The sequence below is a fragment of the Neoarius graeffei genome, chromosome 3 (genome assembly GCF_027579695.1).
Source record: "Neoarius graeffei isolate fNeoGra1 chromosome 3, fNeoGra1.pri, whole genome shotgun sequence".
Lineage (NCBI taxonomy): Eukaryota > Metazoa > Chordata > Actinopteri > Siluriformes > Ariidae > Neoarius > Neoarius graeffei.
In genome coordinates, this window is record NC_083571.1 from 60,230,415 (window position 1) to 60,243,933 (window position 13,519).

The following is a 13,519-nucleotide window of genomic DNA, read 5'->3' on the forward strand; positions in this document are numbered from 1 at the left end:
ACATAGACACAGACAACCATTCACACTCACATTCACACCTACGGTCAATTTAGAGTCACCAGTTAACCTAACCTGCATGTCTTTGGACTGTGGGGGAAACCGGAGCACCCGGAGGAAACCCATGCGGACACGGGGAGAACATGCAAACTCCGCACAGAAAGGCCCTCGCTGGCCACGGGGCTCGAACCTAGACCTTCTTGCTGTGAGGCGACAGCGCTAACCACTACACCACCGTGCCGCCCCAAAAGTATTATACTTGGTCATTTATTTATTGAGGAAAATGATCCAATATTACATATCTGTGAGTGGCAAAAGTATGTGAACCTCTAGGATTAGCAGTTAATTTGAAGGTGAAATTAGAGTCAGGTGTTTTCAATCAGTGGAATGACAATCAGGTGTGAGTGGCCACCCTGTTTTATTTAAAGAACAGGGCTCTATCAAAGTCTAATCTTCACAACACATGCTTGTGTAAGTGTATCATGGCACGAACAAAGGAGATTTCTGAGGACCTCAGAAAAAGTGTTGTTGATGCTCATCAGGCTGGAAAAGGTTACAAAACCATCTCTAAAGAGTTGGGACTCCACCGATCCACAGTCAGACAGATTGTGTACAAATGGAGGAAATTCAAGACCATTGGTACCCTTCCCAGGAGTGGTCAATCAACAAAGATCACTCCAAGAGCAAGGCATGTAATAGTCAGTGAGGTCACAAAGGACCCCAGGGTAATTTCTAAGCAACTGAAGGCCTCTCTCGCATCAACTAATGTTCATGAGTCCACCATCAGGAGAACACTGAACAACAATGGTGTGCATGGCAGGGTTGCAAGGAGAAAGCCACTGCTGTCCAAAAAGAACATTGCTGCTTGTCTGCAGTTTGCAAGACCATGTGGACAAGCCAGAAGGATATTGGAAAAATGTTTTGTGGACGGATGAGACCAAAATAGAACATTTTAGTTTAAATGAGAAGTGTTATGTTTGGAGAAAGGAAAACACTGCATTCCAGCATAAGAACCTTATCCCATCTGTGAGGCATGGTGGTGGTAGTATCATGGTTTGGGCCTGTTTTGCTGCATCTGGGCCAGGATGGCTTGCCATCATTGATGGAACGGTTAATTCTGAATTATACCAGTGAATTCTAAAGGAAAATGTCAGGACATCTGTCCATGAACTGAATCTCAAGAGAAGGTGGGTCATGCAGCAAGACAACGACCCTAAGCACACAAGTCATTCTACCAAAGAATGGTTAAAGAAGAATAAAGTTAAAGTTTTGGAATGGCCAAGTCAAAGTCCTGACCTTAATCCAATCGAAATTTTGTGGAAGGACCTGAAGCGAGCAGTTCATGTGAGGAAACCCACCAACATCCCAGAGTTGAAGCTGTTCTGTACAGAGGAATTGGCTAAAATTCCTCCAAGTCAGTGTGCAGGACTGACCAACAGTTACCGGAAACGTTTAGTTGCAGTTATTGCTGCACAAGGGGGTCACACCAGATACTGAAAGCAAAGGTTCACATACTTTTGCCACTCACAGATATGTAATATTGGATCATTTTCCTCAATAAATAAATGACCAAGTACAATATTTTTGTCATGTTTGTTTCACTGGATTCTCTTTATCTACTTTTAGGACTTGTGTGAAAATCTGATGTTGTTTTAGGTCATATTTATGCAGAAATATAGAAAATTCTAACGGGTTCACAAACTTTCAAGCACCACTGTAGCATGAGTGATCTGATATGCTATGCTACATGGGTATAGCATTGATTACATTACAGGCATTTAGAACAACTTATAACAAAGGTTTACATGACACAGTGCTCCTGGAGCAGGGAGGGTTAAGGGCCTTGCTCAAAGGCCCAACAGTAGCAGCTTGAACCCATGACCCAGATCAGTAATCTAGAGCCTTAACCACTGAGCCACCACTACCCCAGTGAGTACAGGTGGAGCTAGTGATCAATCATTTTAAATTCATCTTCTTCTGCTGTTCGCTTCAGTTTTTGAACTTAACTTTGCCTCCAGTTTCTCTTGCCTTGTCTTGATAATCCAACAGAAATATCATAAATGAAACTTCCACATGCTGATAGGCTACTTTGAGTAGAAATGGAGCAACTGATTATCATTCTCATTCGTACAAGAGTGATATGGATAATGATTATGATCCTATTAATATGACACCAACAATAATAGTGCAATGCTAAATATATTTTCACTGATTAGATCATCATAATGTGGTCAGGCTATTCCACTCCATAATGACTATAAAATGAGGGGGAGTAATATTTAGAAATGGAAATGTACACACGCATTTGTATTTATCCAACACCTTGAACCGTGACCTCCCCACAGACGGTCATTTTCCCAGCATGCTCCCACCAAAGGGAATGAGTGACTTTCCCAAACAGTGTGAGCTGACACGGTAACTAAGTAAACAGGATTGTTTGGACTGACCTCATGGCGGTTTGGCCGAACCCAGCATCCGAACGAAGGAGGGAGAAACAAGTGTGTAACACTTGAGTGTACTCCCAAAACCACAAGTGGGTATTAGCATGTTAGCATTAGCCCAGAGGGTTCACGAGGTCCATTTGGACTGAGGGTATGAGGGAATATTTAATGGCAGTCGATTTGGAGGGAACTGTACCGGCTGTGGAATTCACGCTGGTGCAGTTGAGGTCATTTCGATCAGAAACTTCCGAAAACAGTGCCAGCACTAACTCTTGGCTTGCTAATAGAGAGTGTGTTAAGCTTACCCATTAAAAGTTTTATTTGCTACTTTGTTGCTGTTGGCGAGCTTGTGTTGCTGCAGGACTGAAAAGCAGACCGGTGTTTATAGTGCTTGCTGATTGGGGCTTTAGAGAATGGCAAAAATGAAGAATTTATGGTTAGCAACATATCTTTTTTTCCCCCCTGAGTGTTCCAGGTTTGTTAAATATTAGCCAGGAGTTAGCATGTGTTTGAGACCAGCTTTAGTGGTTTGCTTTGCAATGTCTGACATTGAGATTATACACAGTTTCAAATATGTGAGTTTGTAGTTTAGCTATTGAGCATAGATGCTATGAATTTTATATAATACTGTGCAAAAGTCTTAGGCACCCTTTTTTTCATACAGACTGTTATAGATTTCTATTTTATGACTTTTACACTATCGAGTCAGTCCAAAACATTTTAGAGTTCCAAACATTCGTTTTCCGGCACATATTACACAAGAGCACTTTTCAGATTAAAAAAGAAAACATAACATACTGGGTTTTGGTGTAAAATGAAGACGCGAGTGTGACAGTCAAAGTGTCCAGAAGAACTGTGGCTGGTTCTGTAAGGTGCTCAGTAAAACCTACAGCTCATTTCCTTATAAAACTGCACTCACTGTACCTGAGACTACTATTCCTTTTTTTTTTTAAAGCAAAGGGTCGTCTCACACCAAATATCAACTTTGTTTCATTTATTTTGGCTTACTGCTGTTTATAGTATTTTTTTTTTTAATGTTGAAACATTTCATTATTTTTATAAGCCATTTTTAGTCTACAGCATTTCTTTACATGTGCCTAAGACTTTTGCACAGTACTGTATATCCATTGGGAATCACATCTGTAAATACACACAGTCTTCATAGTACACAGAAGGTTGGCGAAGGTGACGCTCACCAACTTGAAGCTCACCAGTTTCCAAATATGAGAATGTTGCATAGAAATGATTGTGTTAATGTTTCATTACAAAACCATCTCCAGACTACATGTACACTGGCCATGTCATATTTCGTTCAGCCAGAACACCTGGTGAGATAATATACTGGATCAGTTTCTCATATTGCTTGGTCTGGATGTACTGTATGCCATAAAGCTGCTTCCAAAAATTCTGTTTCTTTCGTATCCTTGCACAGTATCCTTGTCCACTCCTTCTGTAACATGGTTGGATCCAAAACACTAATATATTCAAAAAGAGCTGAAATGTGTACGAATGTGTTACCTTGTAATTATAAGCCATTTGGGGTTTTTCAGCAGGGTGGGGATATCTCGCACACACTCGCGCACACACACACTCACTGACTGACAAACTGTGGGCAGGCTGCCTGTATTTACAGCAAAAATACAACAATTCATACCACACTGCTATACAATTATACAAAATTATTGGAATTAGCATGCATGACAGTGGCATCAGTGAACAGAAAAGGCTAACGCTAAAGAAAATTAATGATCTTGTAATGAGGAAAATGTCCATATAGTTCAATAAAGTTCAAGCCATTAACACGAAACTGTTCCAGCACTGTTAAATTCTTAAGTCAAATGTTATCTTCGCACCAAGCTAACAATAGTGCACTTTCCTCACGCTATTTTGTTACTTACAGTAATTCTAGCTTAATGTACAGACAAATGAGGCCTGTAACACCTCTGTTGAACACATTATTTCTATCTATATATTACCGTTTTACTGGAACACTTTTTATAGCTAATAAAACCTATTACAGCTAATATTGGATTCACAGAAATGGGATTTGGGATATTCAGTATGATGTTTTGTTTGCACCAAGATAATAATAGCATGCCGTCTCATGCTAACTTAAGGTACAGGCAGTTTTAAAAAGTCTTTCAGAAAGAGTTCAACCCGCTCTGTTAGCACTATTAGCTTGTTCTCGCTTGTGTTTTAGCTGTATTGAGAATGTAGGCTGATTTGCTTACAGTTAGCTGATTTATTACCAGGACAACTATAATGTAGTAATATACAGCCCTGTGCAAAAGTCTTAGGCACATGTAAAGAAATGCTGTTGACCAAAAATGGCTTAAAAATTATTAAATGAAATGTTTCAACATTAAAAAAAAAATACTATAAACAGCAGTAAGCCATAATAAATGAAACAGTCAATATTTGGTGTGAGACAACCCTTTGGTTTAAAAAATAAAAATAAAAAATAAATCGTGGCTCAGGTGGATAAGGCGCCATACCATAAATCCGGGGACCCGGGTTCGGTTCCGACCCGAGGTCATTTCCCAATCCCTCTCTCTCTCCCGCTCATTTCCTGTCTCTACACTGTCCTATCCAAATAGAGGTGAAAAAAGCCCCAAAAAAATCTAAAAAAAAAAAATTGTGATAACCTCAATTGCCTTTTTGCACTACTGTGAATGCCACTGTTCAGCAAAAAGAGAAATCTATGTTGGCAGAATGAGGAATTGAAAATTGACTTAATTAAGAATTCTTAATAAAGATAACAGTTTTATCATAGTTTGGATTATCATGGGCACATCGTTGGCAAAACATAAAATTCTTAATGCAGACTGTTGCCTTGAAATTTCAAGTATTCTCAACTATTTTTTTTTTTTTTACAGTGTGTAGGTTTTACTGAGCATCTTACAGAACCAGCCACAGTTCTTCTGGACACTTTGACTGTCACACTTGCTTCTTCATTTTGCACCAAAACCCAGTAGCCTTCATTATGTTTTCTTTTTTTAATATGAAAAGCGGTCTTTTATGTAATATGCTGCTCAGATAAAAACTTTTTTTGTTTTCTGTAACATTTAATTTTGTGCTGGAAAACAAACATTTGGAATTCTAACATGTTTTGGTACTGACTCGATAATGTAGAAGCCATAAAATAGAAATCTATAGCAAAGTTTGTATGAAAAAAAATTAGGGTGCTTAAGACTTTTCCACAGTACTGTATTTTTGTTTTTAAAATTGCTGTTTGCAGCTTTTTTAGATCAGAGACACAAAATAGAGGAAATTTAAATGGCCTCTATCTTTTATACTTAAATAGTGCTGATGATCATAGACAATGCAGCAATACGGCATGTGTTAGCAATGAATGAGCTGTAATTGTGAGGTGTGTTACTATTACTGTCTAAATAAAAGTTATTTTTGAGCCAGTATAATTGTTTCCAGCAATTAGGCTCAACATCAGCATCAAGCTAACATTGTGGTGAATTCAGAGTTGTTGATTTGAGTCCAAATGTTTTCTCAGTATTTACATGAGGAAAGTTACAGGTATTCAGAATTAGGTTATGCACAAGTTCAAGACAATTTACTGGGTCCAACATTTAGATTATGCAAATTGTCTACATGTATTCAGTATGTCCAAGGTGGCCTAGGTGTACTTTTACCCCCCCAAAACAAACAAACAAACAAAACAAAACAAAAAACGCCTAAGGATAGTAAATGTGTAATGCAGACCGAAGATGATTATGATTTTTGTTTGATTTCAAATCTAATATGTTGCAACAAAAGCAAGAAACAGTTTAAAAATGAACAGCACAATCTAAAAAAATTAGATAGTAAGGGTTAAAATGAACATCTAATAAGTATATACTCCAGGCCAGAATTGGAGGTCAGGTGGAATTTTTCAACTTCGGTTAGCATTTTTAACCTAGTTCTTAATTGGCTACTTGTATTATGGGGACTTACTATATCCAGGGTTAGGTTTAGGGTTAGGATTTGGGAAGATTTTGTATTTTAAACTACTTGATGATGTAATAAGACTGGACTCATTAATAAATTCAAACCATATATCACTCCTTTGATCGCAATCGTTACTGGTCTAGTGGTTCAGATGTTGGGTTAAGAATCAGAAGGTTCTGAGTTTGAATCCTTGTTAAGTATGAAAAAAAGCTATTTTAAAAATGCTAATTAGGTAGACAGACAGACAAAAGGAAAAACTAGGTAGGTGTTGACAGAGAGGAAGTGGATGGAAGAAAGCGGGACAGACGAAGTGATGGAAAATCCCTTTCAAGTATCTTAGATAATCCAAAATTTTACCTAGGTTGGAAATTATGACCTAGGTTAAAAAAAAATTTAGCCCAGGCCAAAAAAAGTCACCTAGGCTGAATTTTTTTGACCTGTAACATCTCATCTCATTTCATTATCTCTAGCCGCTTTATCCTGTTCTACAGGGTCGCAGGCAAGCTGGAGCCTATCCCAGCTGACTACAGGCAAAAGGCAGGGTACACCCTGGACAAGTCGCCAGGTCATCATAGGGCTGACACATAGACAACCATTCACACCTACAGTCAATTTAGAGTCACCAGTTAACCTAACCTGCATGTCTTTGGACTGTGGGGGAAACTGGAGCACCCAGAGGAAACCCATGTGGACACGGGGAGAACATGCAAACTCTGCACAGAAAGGCCCTCGCCGGCCACGGGGCTCGAACCCAGACCTTCTTGCTGTGAGGCAACAGCGCTAACCACTACACCACCGTGCCGCCCAACCTGTAACATGTATGTTCAAATTATATTGTTGCACAAATTATTACATTAATCACTGGTAATGTTTATTTAAAATAATGGCTGCCCCATTACTTGGCAGCTCATAAAATAGCACTTGATCCAGTGCATATTATTATTGTAGTCAGATCAAATTGTCAGACAGTGATGCTAGGCTTTACTGCTTCTCTCTCCATATGGTATTGCACAGAAAATCAGCTTAAGGCCAAGATCAGAATCACATGTAACTCCACCCCACATATAACAATTCTCGCGTAACTTCAGATAAGTCCTCAAGTCTGGAGTTGCATCCAAGGTCTGAACACAGATGTGAGAAATTTGAGTATTAAATCCTCACTATGAGTGTGTACCTTAACCCTGAATGCAGGCGTTGATGAGATTCAGCTGAACAGAAAGATTTTATCATGGGCAGATGAGCATCTGTCCTTAAACCTGCACTGTCTAACAGTTTAAATAGATATTTTTTTTTGCAATATGACTTAGACAACCTTTATTGTCATTCAGTATGCAACAAATGTACACTGAACGAAATGTTGTTGCAATCTGGCTCAGCACAGAAATAAATATGAAGTGAATTAAATTAAATTATGCAGCAGCAAAAATATTATAAAGTGCAGTAATATAAAGTGACCTGTGGCATTTGGAATGTTCAAGTTCTAAATATAAGTTTATGGCAGATGTTTGAAGCGTTTATTAATGTATAATGTGGTATGTCCTGATTTTACTGTATACACGACAAAATTGCTTTTGCTAAAAATGTGTTGGACTGAGTTGCTTTATTTAATCAAGATCTCCACAGACTTTCATTTGACATTTTCCTGATCAACTGTGGTTACACAAGTCTGCCTACAAGGCCAAGGTGTTTTAAATATAGCTGGTTTCAGCAGCAAAAAAGAAAAAAAAAGGATTACTCACTGGGTCATGAGTTGGGTTAACTTTTCAGCCTTCTCCATTCAGCAAAGTTAGTTATTGAGTTATTTTTCTTCAATCTCAAACACCCACAGGCTTTCTGATGAGCTTTTAGAGCAGCATCACGACCTACAGAAATGAATAGCTAGGCCAAACAAATGATTGTGTAAGAGCATTAGCAGCTCCTGCAAGCAAAGTAGGGACTGTCTGCCTCCTACTTTGAAAAAGACTCCTACTCTTTAAAGGACTCATCTTTGGTCTTTGTCAAAGCTTTTAATACAATCGTATCATCGTTAGGCACTGCCTTAATGGACAGTGATGGTGTAATACAGATGCTGATGCAAGTTGTTTTGCATCAGCATGGCTGCAGTTTATGAGAGAACTCAATATTTGGCAGAAGAAGTTTTTGCCTTTTGAAGGATTGCTCAGAAGGATGTCACAAAGAAAGTTAAAATCTATTTCTTTATATTAGGGATGTTAAAGTAATCTGCAGCTGACAAACGACTCCAGAGAGAGAGAGAGAGAGACAGAGAGAGAGAGCGAGAGAGAGAGAGTGGCAAAAATGAGACTCCAGACTTTCTGTTCATCCCATTAGCCAACATGAATAACCAAATGGATGAGGTAATGGTTTCAATTACTGCCTTTTGGTGAGAAACGCGGCATCCTGCTGAGAAAAGACAATCTACTCATCAGGGGTCTGTACGGCGCTCACTGTTGGGCATAACGACAGTCAATGAGCCTCTTTAATAAAACTCACTTTATGACAGCAAACTTCTGTGTTGTTGAGCACAATCATCTGTTAAGCCAGGAGTTGTCTATTAGGATCCTGTCATGTGTTTGAAAACTTCTGAGTGTGAATTAAAGGCTAAATGGAGTCATGATGGCTTGTGTGAATGGAGTGAAATAGAAACAAATGATGCAGTGCTTGTTTTGATTCATCTTTTAATTCCTAAAATCAAGTGCATCGTTCAATGATGTAGCCTTCACACATCCTTACAGACTTCCCCTCTTCACTTCACTTGATGATGATGTGGTGGTGGTGGTGAGGGTTCAACTGCTCACGGGTGGCTGGAGGGACTGAGTCACCCTAAAGAGCAGGAATTACCCACCAGGCATTGCCAAAAATGACCAACATTTCAAATGTCGCAAACAAAATGGAGTTCATGAGAAGATTCCAGATGACCAATCACATCTTGTGGGTCTTGAAACTTTTCTTTTCAAAAAGCTCTGAATTCATGAGTGATAATGCAATGTTGACATTTCTCAATATGGCAGAACCCATGGTGGTTCAGTCAGTGGTCAATGCGAAGTGTAATTGCAATGTAATTCTGGATGTACTACATTTATTCTTAGCAATTTACCAACACGTCTGAGTAAAATGTTGGAATTCCTGATATTTTTTTGTCTTGTTCTGCTGTGTCTTTATATTTAAGGGGAAGATTGTAAGATAAGTTTGTTTGAGGCTGAATCAACTGAATCAACATCAGAAGCAATAAATATCCCCAAGACATTTGGAATCTGATGCAGGTTCCTTTTCAAACCAGCAAAACATATATGTATATGTGTGTGTGTGTGTGTGTGTGTGTGTACATACAGTGGTGCTTGAAAGTTTGTGAACCCTTTAGAATTTTCTATATTTCTGCATAAATATGACCTAAAACATCATCAGATTTTCACACAAGTCCTAAAAGTAGATAAAGAGAACCCAGTTAAACAAATGAGACAAAAATATTATACTTAGTCATTTATTTATTGTGGGAAATGATCCAATATTACATATCTGTGAGTGGCAAAAGTATGTGAACCTTTGCTTTCAGTATCTGGTGTGACCCCCTTGTGCAGCAATAACTGCAACTAAACGTTCCCGGTAACTGTTGATCAGTCCTGCACACCAACTTGGAGGAATTTTAGCCCATTCCTCTGTACAGTACAGCTTCAACTCTGGGATGTTGGTGGGTTTCCTCACATGAACTGCTCGCTTCAGGTCCTTCCACAACATTTTGATTGGATTAAAGGAACAGTCCACCGTACTTCCATAATGAAATATGCTCTTATCTGAATTGAGACGAGCTGCTCCGTACCTCTCTGAGCTTTGCGTGACCTCCCAGTCAGTCAGACGCAGTCAGACGCGCTGTCACTCCTGTTAGCAATGTAGCTAGGCTCAGCATGGCCAATGGTATTTTTTGGGGCTGTAGTTAGATGCGACCAAACTCTTCCACGTTTTTCCTGTTTACATAGGTTTATATGACCAGTGACATGAAAAGTTCAGTTACACAAATTGAAACGTGGCGATTTTCTATGCTATGGAAAGTCTGCACTATAATGACAGGCGTACTAACACCTTCTGCGTGCTTCGGCAGCGCATTGATACGGAGCTCAGATATCAATGCGCTGTCGAAGCGCGCAGAAGGTGTTAGTATGCCTGTCATTATAGTGCGGACTTTCCATAGCATAGAAAATCGCCACATTTCAATTTGTGTAACTGAACTTGTTTCATGTCACTGGTCATATAAACCTATGTAAACAGGAAAAACGTGGAAGAGTTTGGTCGCATCTAACTACAGCCCCAAAAAATACCATTGGCCATGCTGAGCCTAGCTACATTGCTAATAGGAGTGACAGCACGTCTGACTGTGTCTGACTGACTGGGAGGTCGCGCAAAGCTCGGAGAGGTACAGAGCAGCTCGTCTCAATTCAGATAAGAGCATATTTCATTATGGAAGTACGGTGGACTGTTCCTTTAAGGTCAGTAATTTGACTTGGCCATTCCAAAACATTAACTTTATTCTTCTTTAACCATTCTTTGGTAGAACGACTTGTGTGCTTAGGGTCATTGTCTTGCTGCATGACCCAGCTTCTCTTGAGATTCAGTTCATGGGCAAATGTCCTGACATTTTCCTTTAGAATTCACTGGCAACATTTAGAATTCATTGTTCCATCAATGATGGCAAGCCGTCCTGGCCGAGATGCAGCAAAACAGGCCACTGGTTTAGATATGTGGATGACACTTGGGTTGAAATCAAAACCCATGAGGTGGAAGCCTTCTCTAAGCACATTAATGCAGTGGATATCAACATCAGTTTCACTCGGGAGGACATCAGAGGGAATAATCTAGCCTTCTTGGATCGTGATGTACACATTAGACAAGACAGATGCCTTAGCATCGAGGTCTACCAGAAACCCACACATACAGTAGAGACTAGTACCTACTCTTCGACTCTCACCACCCACTGGAACACAAATTGGGGGTCATTAGGACCTTACAACACAGGGCTCAGAACATTCCTACAATGGTAGAGGGAAAAGAGAAGGAGCAGAATCACATCAAGAAAGCACTTCAGAACTGTGGGTATCCCAACTGGGCCTTCTTCAAGAGCAGAAAAAGGAACATAATGGACAAGGAGGATAACAGGAACAAACGCAAGAACATTGTCATTCCCTACATTTCTGGTCTATCTGAGAAACTCAGGAGGATCTTCTACAAACACAACATTCTGGTACATTTCAGACCCAGTAACACCCTGAAACAGAAACTGGTCCAATCTAAGGACAGAATAGCCAGACACAAACAGGATAACGTAGTGTATGCAATTCAGTGCAGTGAGGAATGGACAGACTCATGTATTGGGGAAACAAAACAACCGCTTCACAGGCACATGGCTCAATACAGGAGAGCTAGTTCCTCAGGCCAGGACTCTGCTGTCTATCTTCATCTTAACAACAAAGGACACTCATTTCAGGATTGCAACGTAAGCATTCTAGCCAGAGAGGATCGTTGGAATGAGCGAGGAGTTAAAGAAGCCATTTTTGTCAACCTGGAACGGCCATCACTGAACAGAGGTGGTGGTATAAGACATCATTTATCAGCCACCTACAATGCAGTCCTTGGCACACTTCCCAGACAACTGAATGCACACCAAAACCCAGCTGTTTTCAGTGACTCACAGGAGGACAGAGAGAACCAACAATCATTTGATCACCCCAACGACTCTCTAGGCCGTTCACACCCAGCCCCCAGTGACCCACACCAACAGGATGACTTAACTACACCTTAGGATTACTTTTCATCCATGAGAGGATAAATACCTGATACTCCCTATTAGTCAGACAGAACTGAAGAAGCCTTTCGGATGAGAGGTGAAACGTCTTCAAGAATCTTCAAGCAAGTCCAGTTGCTTTCTTTTACCACCCACAGTTTACTATGACCTGGATGACTGAGAATCTTCACAGACATGTTACCCTGGGGTACTTTGTGACCTTGCCGACTATTACGGTACACGCCTTGCTCTTGGAGTGATCTTTGTTGGTCAACCACTCCTGGGGAGGGTACCAATGGTCTTGAATTTCCTCCGTTTGTACACAATCTGTCTGACTGGATTGGTGGAGTCCAAACCCAGTCCCAAGATGGCGGCGCACATGGTTGCAGCGGCTCATGGCTCTCCTTTTCAGTGCTCTTTTTTTTGTTTGTTTTTGTATTTCTTTCTTGCTTGTTTGTGCGCCATTGGTTCCGCAAACATCCAGTACACCCGCCAGACACTTTTGGCCATCGGTGACTAACACCAGATATCTGTTTCGAGTGACTTTCACTACACGCATTACATCCCAGATGACATAGTGAGACCGCCGGGCTCTCCGTGGATTGTTGTCGGGTCTAGGAGGTGGCGCAGATAGCGGAGGGAGAGGAAGCAGAAGCGGGGCCGCAGGTCCGGTGCTATGCTAAGGCTAAGAAAACAACTACAAAAGCCACCTCTACCAAGCCTGTATCTCTCCAATGCCAGATCCCTGGTGCATAAAACGAATGACTTGGAATTACAACTTGTTGGAAATCGCTATGTTCATGACTGCTGTGTTTTAATTATTGCCGAAACCTGGCTTCATCTGGAAATACCCGATGCTAGCTTGCAGCTAGCAGGTCGCACTCTGGTCCACTGGGACAGGACTGAGGACTCCGGTAAGAGCAGAGGAGGGGGGCTCTGTATTTACGTGCATGATAATTGGTGTAACAATGGAACAATTATAGACAAACACTGTTCCCCAGACCTCGAGTACATGTCTGTAAGATGCCAGCCTTTTTTTCGACTGAGAGAGCTAACTGTAGTGATTGTCACAGCTGTGTATATTCCACCTGATGCCTGTGTAAACATGGCGCTCTCTCTCCTGCTGAACACTGTAAACAAGCAGCAGCGAGCCCACCCCGACGGTGTTCACATAATTACAGGAGACTTTAATAAGGCCAACTTGAAGACTGTACTGCTGAAGTTTTACCAACATGTTAAGTGTTCCACTAGAGGGGAGAACACTCTGGATCATGTTTACTCCAACATCAAGTACGCGTACAGAGCCATACCCCTCCCCCACCTCGGCCAGTCAGACCATCTTTCCCTCCTGCTCTCCCCAGCCTACACC